The sequence below is a fragment of the Micropterus dolomieu genome, linkage group LG03 (genome assembly GCF_021292245.1).
Source record: "Micropterus dolomieu isolate WLL.071019.BEF.003 ecotype Adirondacks linkage group LG03, ASM2129224v1, whole genome shotgun sequence".
NCBI classification, from domain to species: Eukaryota; Metazoa; Chordata; class Actinopteri; order Centrarchiformes; family Centrarchidae; genus Micropterus; species Micropterus dolomieu.
The window spans coordinates 31,611,574-31,618,430 of record NC_060152.1 but is presented as its reverse complement, the minus strand read 5'-3'; the positions used below and the strand labels follow the sequence as shown (position 1 = coordinate 31,618,430).

The following is a 6,857-nucleotide window of genomic DNA, read 5'->3' as shown; positions in this document are numbered from 1 at the left end:
CCGGTAAATTCAAGTGTCCCATAAACATCCATCTTTCTGACATTACTTACTGATGAAGTGGCGTTATTGTGACCACAAAGAGCAGTGAGAGGACTGTGGTACAAGAAAGGGTCTCCCATTCTTTACTTGATTGAATTTCTTTTAAAAAAATGCAATATGTTCAGAGGTAAAGTCAAAGAGCCAGGTCTCATTCAGCCTCCAGTTGTTCAATGAGTGTCACAGCACCTTAACTGCTCCCCAGAGGGGAAAAAAGGAAAGCAGTTGAAGAGAGGAAACTGATCAAATTCAATTTTTGTGCGCCTGTTCTCTCTGTGTCTGAGGCTGAGCTGAAAGGAACTATGCGAGCGTGAAATTCCCTAATGGAAGCCGCCTGTTTTCAACCTTGACTGTTTCTTAAAGAGTTGCAGATATGAGCCACGAGTAGTAAAGCTACAGTTTCAGCCTGTAAGAGCTACAAAGGGAGAGGAAAACTTTCACTGTGATGAGCAGAGGAGCCACGTTGTGTTACTGGTTCAAATCAACTGGTGTTCACATCTTAGTGGTTTCAAAAATACTTTATTGTGATGTGGAGAGGGGTTCTAGACAGAAAACTATATGGTGAGCCATGTGTCTACATGCTGCTCCTGATTGGTGCATACTCGTACGTAATTTGCCTAGACTAAAATTGATCCAGATCCAAGGAAGGTCACTGTGAGAGACGTGTAAGTTGCCAGGTTTATATCAACTTTGTTACACAGCTGTTAATGTGCCATATGTGATGTTGTGCTGCTTGCTTTAACCCTTCTATTATGTTTCCATGTTTGAGTTGTCTGAAATCCTGGTTGCTTTCTCATGTCCTCATGACTTTTTCCTCATTTTGCATCATGACTCTACAGTATGGTGTAAAACCCAGTGATGTCTACTCAGTTTGTATACTACAATGATGTTTGCAGTCAGTTTGACTCGTATGCCTTAATGTATGTGAACAGTTGTGCAGACACAACATAAAAATGCATCTGTAATGTATATTGTTGTTATAACTGATTTTACTGTGTTGACTGGTTCTGATTGGGCTGACATGAAACATGCTGTTGCACTTAGACATGTGCTGTGGGTTGTTCTGAGATTTTGGCAGATTTTTTTCCATCTTGTATGCTGTATAACACACTACTTGTATGCCTCCACCACATTGTTTTCCTTCTCAGTTGGAGTTGGATCAACAAATTAGCTTGCTTACACTCAGCACCCTGTTGAGATCTGTGAGGACGCATCGGCTCCTCTGCAGGCCTCTGTGGCTTATGATTACCCGCAACACTCTTCTCTGTGTAGATTCTGATAGATGTTTTCGTGTATAGGAGGGTTAATCAAACGTTGGATGATAGTGTACAGTACATGTCATAGTTGGTTTTGGTTAAATGTCTCACTGTGTCTTGATACTACCAGTATGTAACTTACAGCATTTGTTTTATAATTACCCTTTTTTTTTTATCATGCATTAAATCATCAATACACAGATTGAAGTTATGCACTGTAGGTGAAAAAGGGTGACAGTCTTTTATCCTTCACACCACCACCACCAAAGATCCCTGTTATTGCAGAAATTGTGTTGAGGATTTCCCTCATCAGTGCAATAAAAGTGCTGGGATTGTAGGGAACTGTCTGTGAGGTAATTGAACCCAGAGTTCCATTTCCCCAGTGAGCACTGTGTGGTGGAGCAGAGACAGAGGCATAGCCATCCTAATGGGAAACACAGACCTGGGTATAAATATCCATACTGCAGTGCTCTCTGTTTTGTGTGAGTGTGTGTGTGTGTGCGCTGCCAAAGGGGAGGAGCAGGGGGGTTTATGCCAGCACACTCAAGGCTATGGCGAGGGTAATGAGAACCATGTTGGTGGGGGTTAGACCTTTCTGAATGACTCATTCTATAACAATGCTCAATACCGAAAATGGAGTGTGGGATCATACATGTGAGCTCACAGCAGTTGGTTAACATCTGTATCGAGCTTTGTGTTTTATCTTTTACAGTGCAACTGTTCATAATTATGACCAAAAGAAAACAGAATATGTTGCTGTATAAAGTAGGCACATACAGTGGCATGTCATTTGACAAATTCATATAGTGTAATATTTATTATTGACCCATTATTGGTCTATTGTTATGCAATCTTGTTTTCTAATGTAATGTATTATTTAATGAAGCGTTATGCTTTGATTTTGAAAGGCTGAGTATTTTTACCCTGCCTGTTCATACATTTGATCGATACATCTCAACTCCTGAGGCTGCATAGTACAACCAGTACAACACTAGTGGTTTAGTCAGCTCATTGGCAGCAGGCATGTACAGTATGGAGTTTTATATCCACCCACAATATTCTCAGCTGTCCATTGATATAAACCTACAACCTTTACAACATTTACAATATGTTAGAGCCTAACTAGAAAGGAAGGACAGTACAGCAGTACTGATTCAACCCGGGATTGACTGAGGACCCAAATAGACAAACTGTCACAGTTGCCAAACACAGATACAAAAACAAGAGATATGAACCCAGACTCAGAACAGGTACAGTTTATGTCGTTTAATTAAAAAAAAAAAAAAAAAGCAAAACAAATCCACAAGAGAGCAGGCAATAATCCCAAAAAATAATACACAAGGATGTCAGTCCTGTTACTCTCACCCTCAAAGCAAATTATTTTGAGCATTATTTTCTATATTTTCATTAAAGCAAATGCCTCCCTGTAATTTGAAAAAAGTAGTATTGTTGATCTCACTGAGAATCAACGGTCACATCTGAAGTTCTGTATAGTATTCAGCAGCTTTCAACTCATTGGATTAGTTTTTGGATTATGGTTCAGTTGAGGGCCACCTCTCACCAACTCCCAAACAGCCCAGAGTATAATGGTAGAAACCCAGGTAAATAGGTGACTATTAAAAGGGAGGCAAACATCCAACCAAGTCCATCCAAGTAAAACAGGAAAAAAAAACGAGGAGCTGGTGGGGCAAACTGGAGCTGAAAACAACAAGTTAGAGATATTTTTAAATTTACATTGGTCAGGTAACCATATAGGAGATGTAAGCAGCCAGTTGTCATATTTTCTATAAAAACATGATACATTGATATACCAATACTCGTGACTTAGATATTGAATTGTCTGTGTGTCTTTTCTATCCTCTAGACGTGAAAACCACCTAGCTGATTAGCAATGAGGAACAGCTGGGCAGGACACAGCAACAGGGAGAGATGTTGATGAGGTGCACCTGTGCAGACAAAGATTAGCATGCTGTGATTCCTAGCTGATGTATAGGAGTCTTCCAAACATTGGTTGCATTTAAGTGATTCTATTACAGGACAATGGCACATTGGATATGATTATCTTGAGTCAGTTGCTTCTAAACCGTTGGGAATCCTGACTGCATCCTATACAAGACATACACATAATGTTCCTAAGACTACACAGGATGGGTATAGAGGTATAGCTTTATTGGGTCCCTTCTTATATTTCATCAAAGTACATAAGCATGCTCAAAAATTGGCAAAAAAAGGCTCTAGAATGACATGATAATAAAGTACTAAAAGTAGCGTACGATAGGGGAGAAGCAGAGTCTTTTCAGAACAGCCATGAGTCTGTAAATGTAAAGCAGTTTAAAGGAGTATGTTGTAATCAGAGAGAATAGGCGACCTTTACATTGCTCTGGATTGGGCATGCATGTTTAAATTAAAACATTAGATTTACTGCGGAAGGTCTTTCAAATCTTTGTCAGTGGTGTAATTATTATACGCTGTGGCAAATTCATAGAGGGAGACACAAAGACACACAATACATTAGGCAGGGCAGGAGTATTGAGAACAAAACATGGATCCAGGAAAATCAGAAGGGGATGAATGTGTTACATTAGGGAGACAGGATTAGGACAGCTGGCGGAGGGTTGGTTTTTTTGTGTGTTTTTTTTTTTTTTCAAACCAATCATTATTGAGATTCTTTAAAGGCATAGTCTGGATTTTTAAAGTGGGGCTGTATGAGGTACTTATCCATAGTCAGTGTATTACCTGCAGCTGATGTTGGCTGGTGTTTCCCCACTTTGGGGAAACGGAGTGGAAGCTAAGCAATGTACTGTAATCACCATATAGATTTCACCGTGTTTCTTTGAATGTTATTGGGCTTAGAAAGCTGTGGCTAGTTGCACTGAATCTAGACACAAAAACATGACCCTGCAACCCTTTGGTGCCATGCGAGCAAGAAACACAACATAACTATGGACAAAACATTAGTTAATGACAGAGGCGAAAAGACTTAAGAGGACGTTGACAGAGTAAGCTAAGAAATGAAAAGGAGAGTGACCAAGCAACGCTAGCGTAAGCTTTGTAAAATAAAAGGCTGCATGACATACTCCGAACTGGCTTTCTTTCTGTTGGATTAGTAAGTAATATTTCTATATTTGGTTGTGGTGTCACACTTGCCTGATGTTTGGCTGTGTTAGCAAAGTTAGCGGCTAGATTTTGATCGTAATGTAATCATTACAAATGCACGTGTACCGCTGCCCGTATTTACAACAGGGGTAAAATTACACTCTAAAACCTTAGGGGCACCAAATCATACAAAAAAACACATCTTACATAATGTTATTTTTAATAGCTCCGCTTTAAAAGTAAATTACTATACAAGTTACTGTATAAGCTGAGTGTAATAAACTTGCTAATGCTTCTTAAGCACTACAGAATGTTTTCAAATAGAGACTAGAGCTAAACTTAGGTTCACAGTCACATTTGGAGACAAACTAACTTATATTACTTACAACTACAGGACATAAGGGTGTCACTTTTCTCGTCTCAGGTTGATTTTCCTTCTAAAATCTCTCTTAACATTGTCCTCTGACTGTCCAGCTGCCCAAATCCAGATGGGAGAAGCCAGGGGTTGATAAAAATGTTGACATACTCATCTGAGTTGCCTTAAATGATTAAAGTCTGCTCACAACAATAAGCTTAAGGAGTCCAGCGAGTCCTTGCACACATTTTTGTCATGGATTTCACCTATCAGGCTACATCCAGTCCGCCTATTCTACTTGCTGGAGCTTGTTGGGACTGTATGCAGTCTGAGAAAAAGACTGCAGGAATTAATCAGGGCTGAAATATACACCGTCTCTGCATCATTTTGGGTAAAATTCATTAGTCACATTTTTATTTACAGTTATTATTCTTCTAAAAAGACACTAGAATTGAGCATCAATCAGATCAGTAAACAAAGCGCAAAATACAAAATTATTTTAAAGTGTCAGGTCCCTATAAAGGCAACTAGACATAATTTTAAGTAGGTTGAGTGCATTAACAATACAGAGGTTTACATAGGATTTACATTTCTGTTTTTGTCAGCTATACAACCATCATTACAAATCATCATTTTGAACAAGCTGAAATTTTTTGCATGCATGCACTCAATTATACCTCAATAATGTTGATAAACATTGATAGTTCATTTGTGATGCAGACAGTCTATAGCATCTCGGCAGACTGAGATGCAACACCATCTTCTGAACCAGCCTGAGATGAGACGAGGGCAAAGCCTGCCTCCTTCAAAAACGCTTTATCTCTCAGATATGATTTTTGGCTGAGCAGGACGAACTTGGATGGAGGATGGATTGTGTGGGTATTAACACTGTGTGAGGCCTAAGCAGGAAACTCTGCCAGAGTGTGGCTGGCAGCTTCATCACAGGCTTGGGAAGTGAACAATCTGCAGTGTGACTGTTGTGATTTATACAGAACAGCTGTCGAGGGGGGGGGTCGAATCATAGTACAAGTAGCAGTCAGTGACTTTCAGCAAACAAAGACCTATTTATTTTGTTGTGTCTTTTCTATCGGTGATGGATGTGCTTTGTGATGAGTCCCAAATACTCCAGCCTTTTGCTGGGCTGGGGAGTGAAATAAAGGGAGAGTTGGAAAGACAGACTTCAGAGGGGAAGAAAAAGGAGGGAGAGCGCAAGACGTGGAATCCCAGGCCGGCACCAGCCTTTATTAGTGGCGTCCCAGTAATATAACCACCTCTCAGAGGACAACCATAGAATTTCCTGTTCCTTCCAAATCTCGGCCAAAAATGAGGCCATCATTACCTCTGGTGAGGAGAAACCCTGCCGCAGCCCGTCGAGAGGAGAGAGAAAAACACAGATTGAGCCAGGCTGGCTTCACACCAGACCTGCGGCCCTGCAGCACAGGCAAGGAGCTCCACATTTGTTTAGCACTGTACCTCTATTGTTTTTTCCATGCCACATCTTCAGTTCAAATATTTAATGCCTCAATTTCCTTTTGTCTGTATGTCTACTATGCTCATTTGTGGTGCACAGGCATTTCCTAAAGAAACTGTTTATTTAAGAGTTGTCTGAATTTAGATTGAGCCCTTTAAGACACTTTAAGATACTTAAGAGAAGATGAGTAAATGAGCCAAAACCATGGTAGGAATGGTTTCCCTGGTTAGCTAAAGGTTGGGTCTACAGAATCTACCTTAGAGAGGGCAGTGGCAATAGTAACCAATGAAAACTGGTTACCAACAGGTTAACTGTTGGTTGACTTTATTTGAACTACAAGGAATACATTTGAAATTATATTATGATATTTTATTTAGAAATCAGGTCCAGGTTAATCTGCCCCAGGGCAATCGTAAGTTGTGTGGGCCTCATTGAGCCTCCCTACATACATGTTCCCGCAACACATTTTGCTCAGAGCCTCAGAAACCAACCAGTATTCTTATTCTTCCCTGCCCCAGGTTTGCTGTATGTCAGTTAGTTTGTTATTTAGTATGTAAGCATTTAGCGTTTTAAAACGCTGGAGTCACGGCAAGGCACCATTTTCTGTTTTGTATTATGCTTTACCAAACAAATGAACTGTATA

General features: G+C 40.1%; 1 long non-coding RNA gene across 1 annotated transcript in view; it reads left to right on the top strand.

The window, feature by feature from the left end:
• The first annotated feature begins 645 nt into the window (after positions 1-645).
• Positions 646-6,857, top strand: part of LOC123967813 — a 13,069-nt gene continuing 6,857 nt past the window's right edge. Inside the window, exon 1 of the long non-coding RNA XR_006824353.1 lies at positions 646-701. This is a non-coding gene — a long non-coding RNA (uncharacterized LOC123967813). The remainder of the gene's footprint in view (positions 702-6,857) is intronic.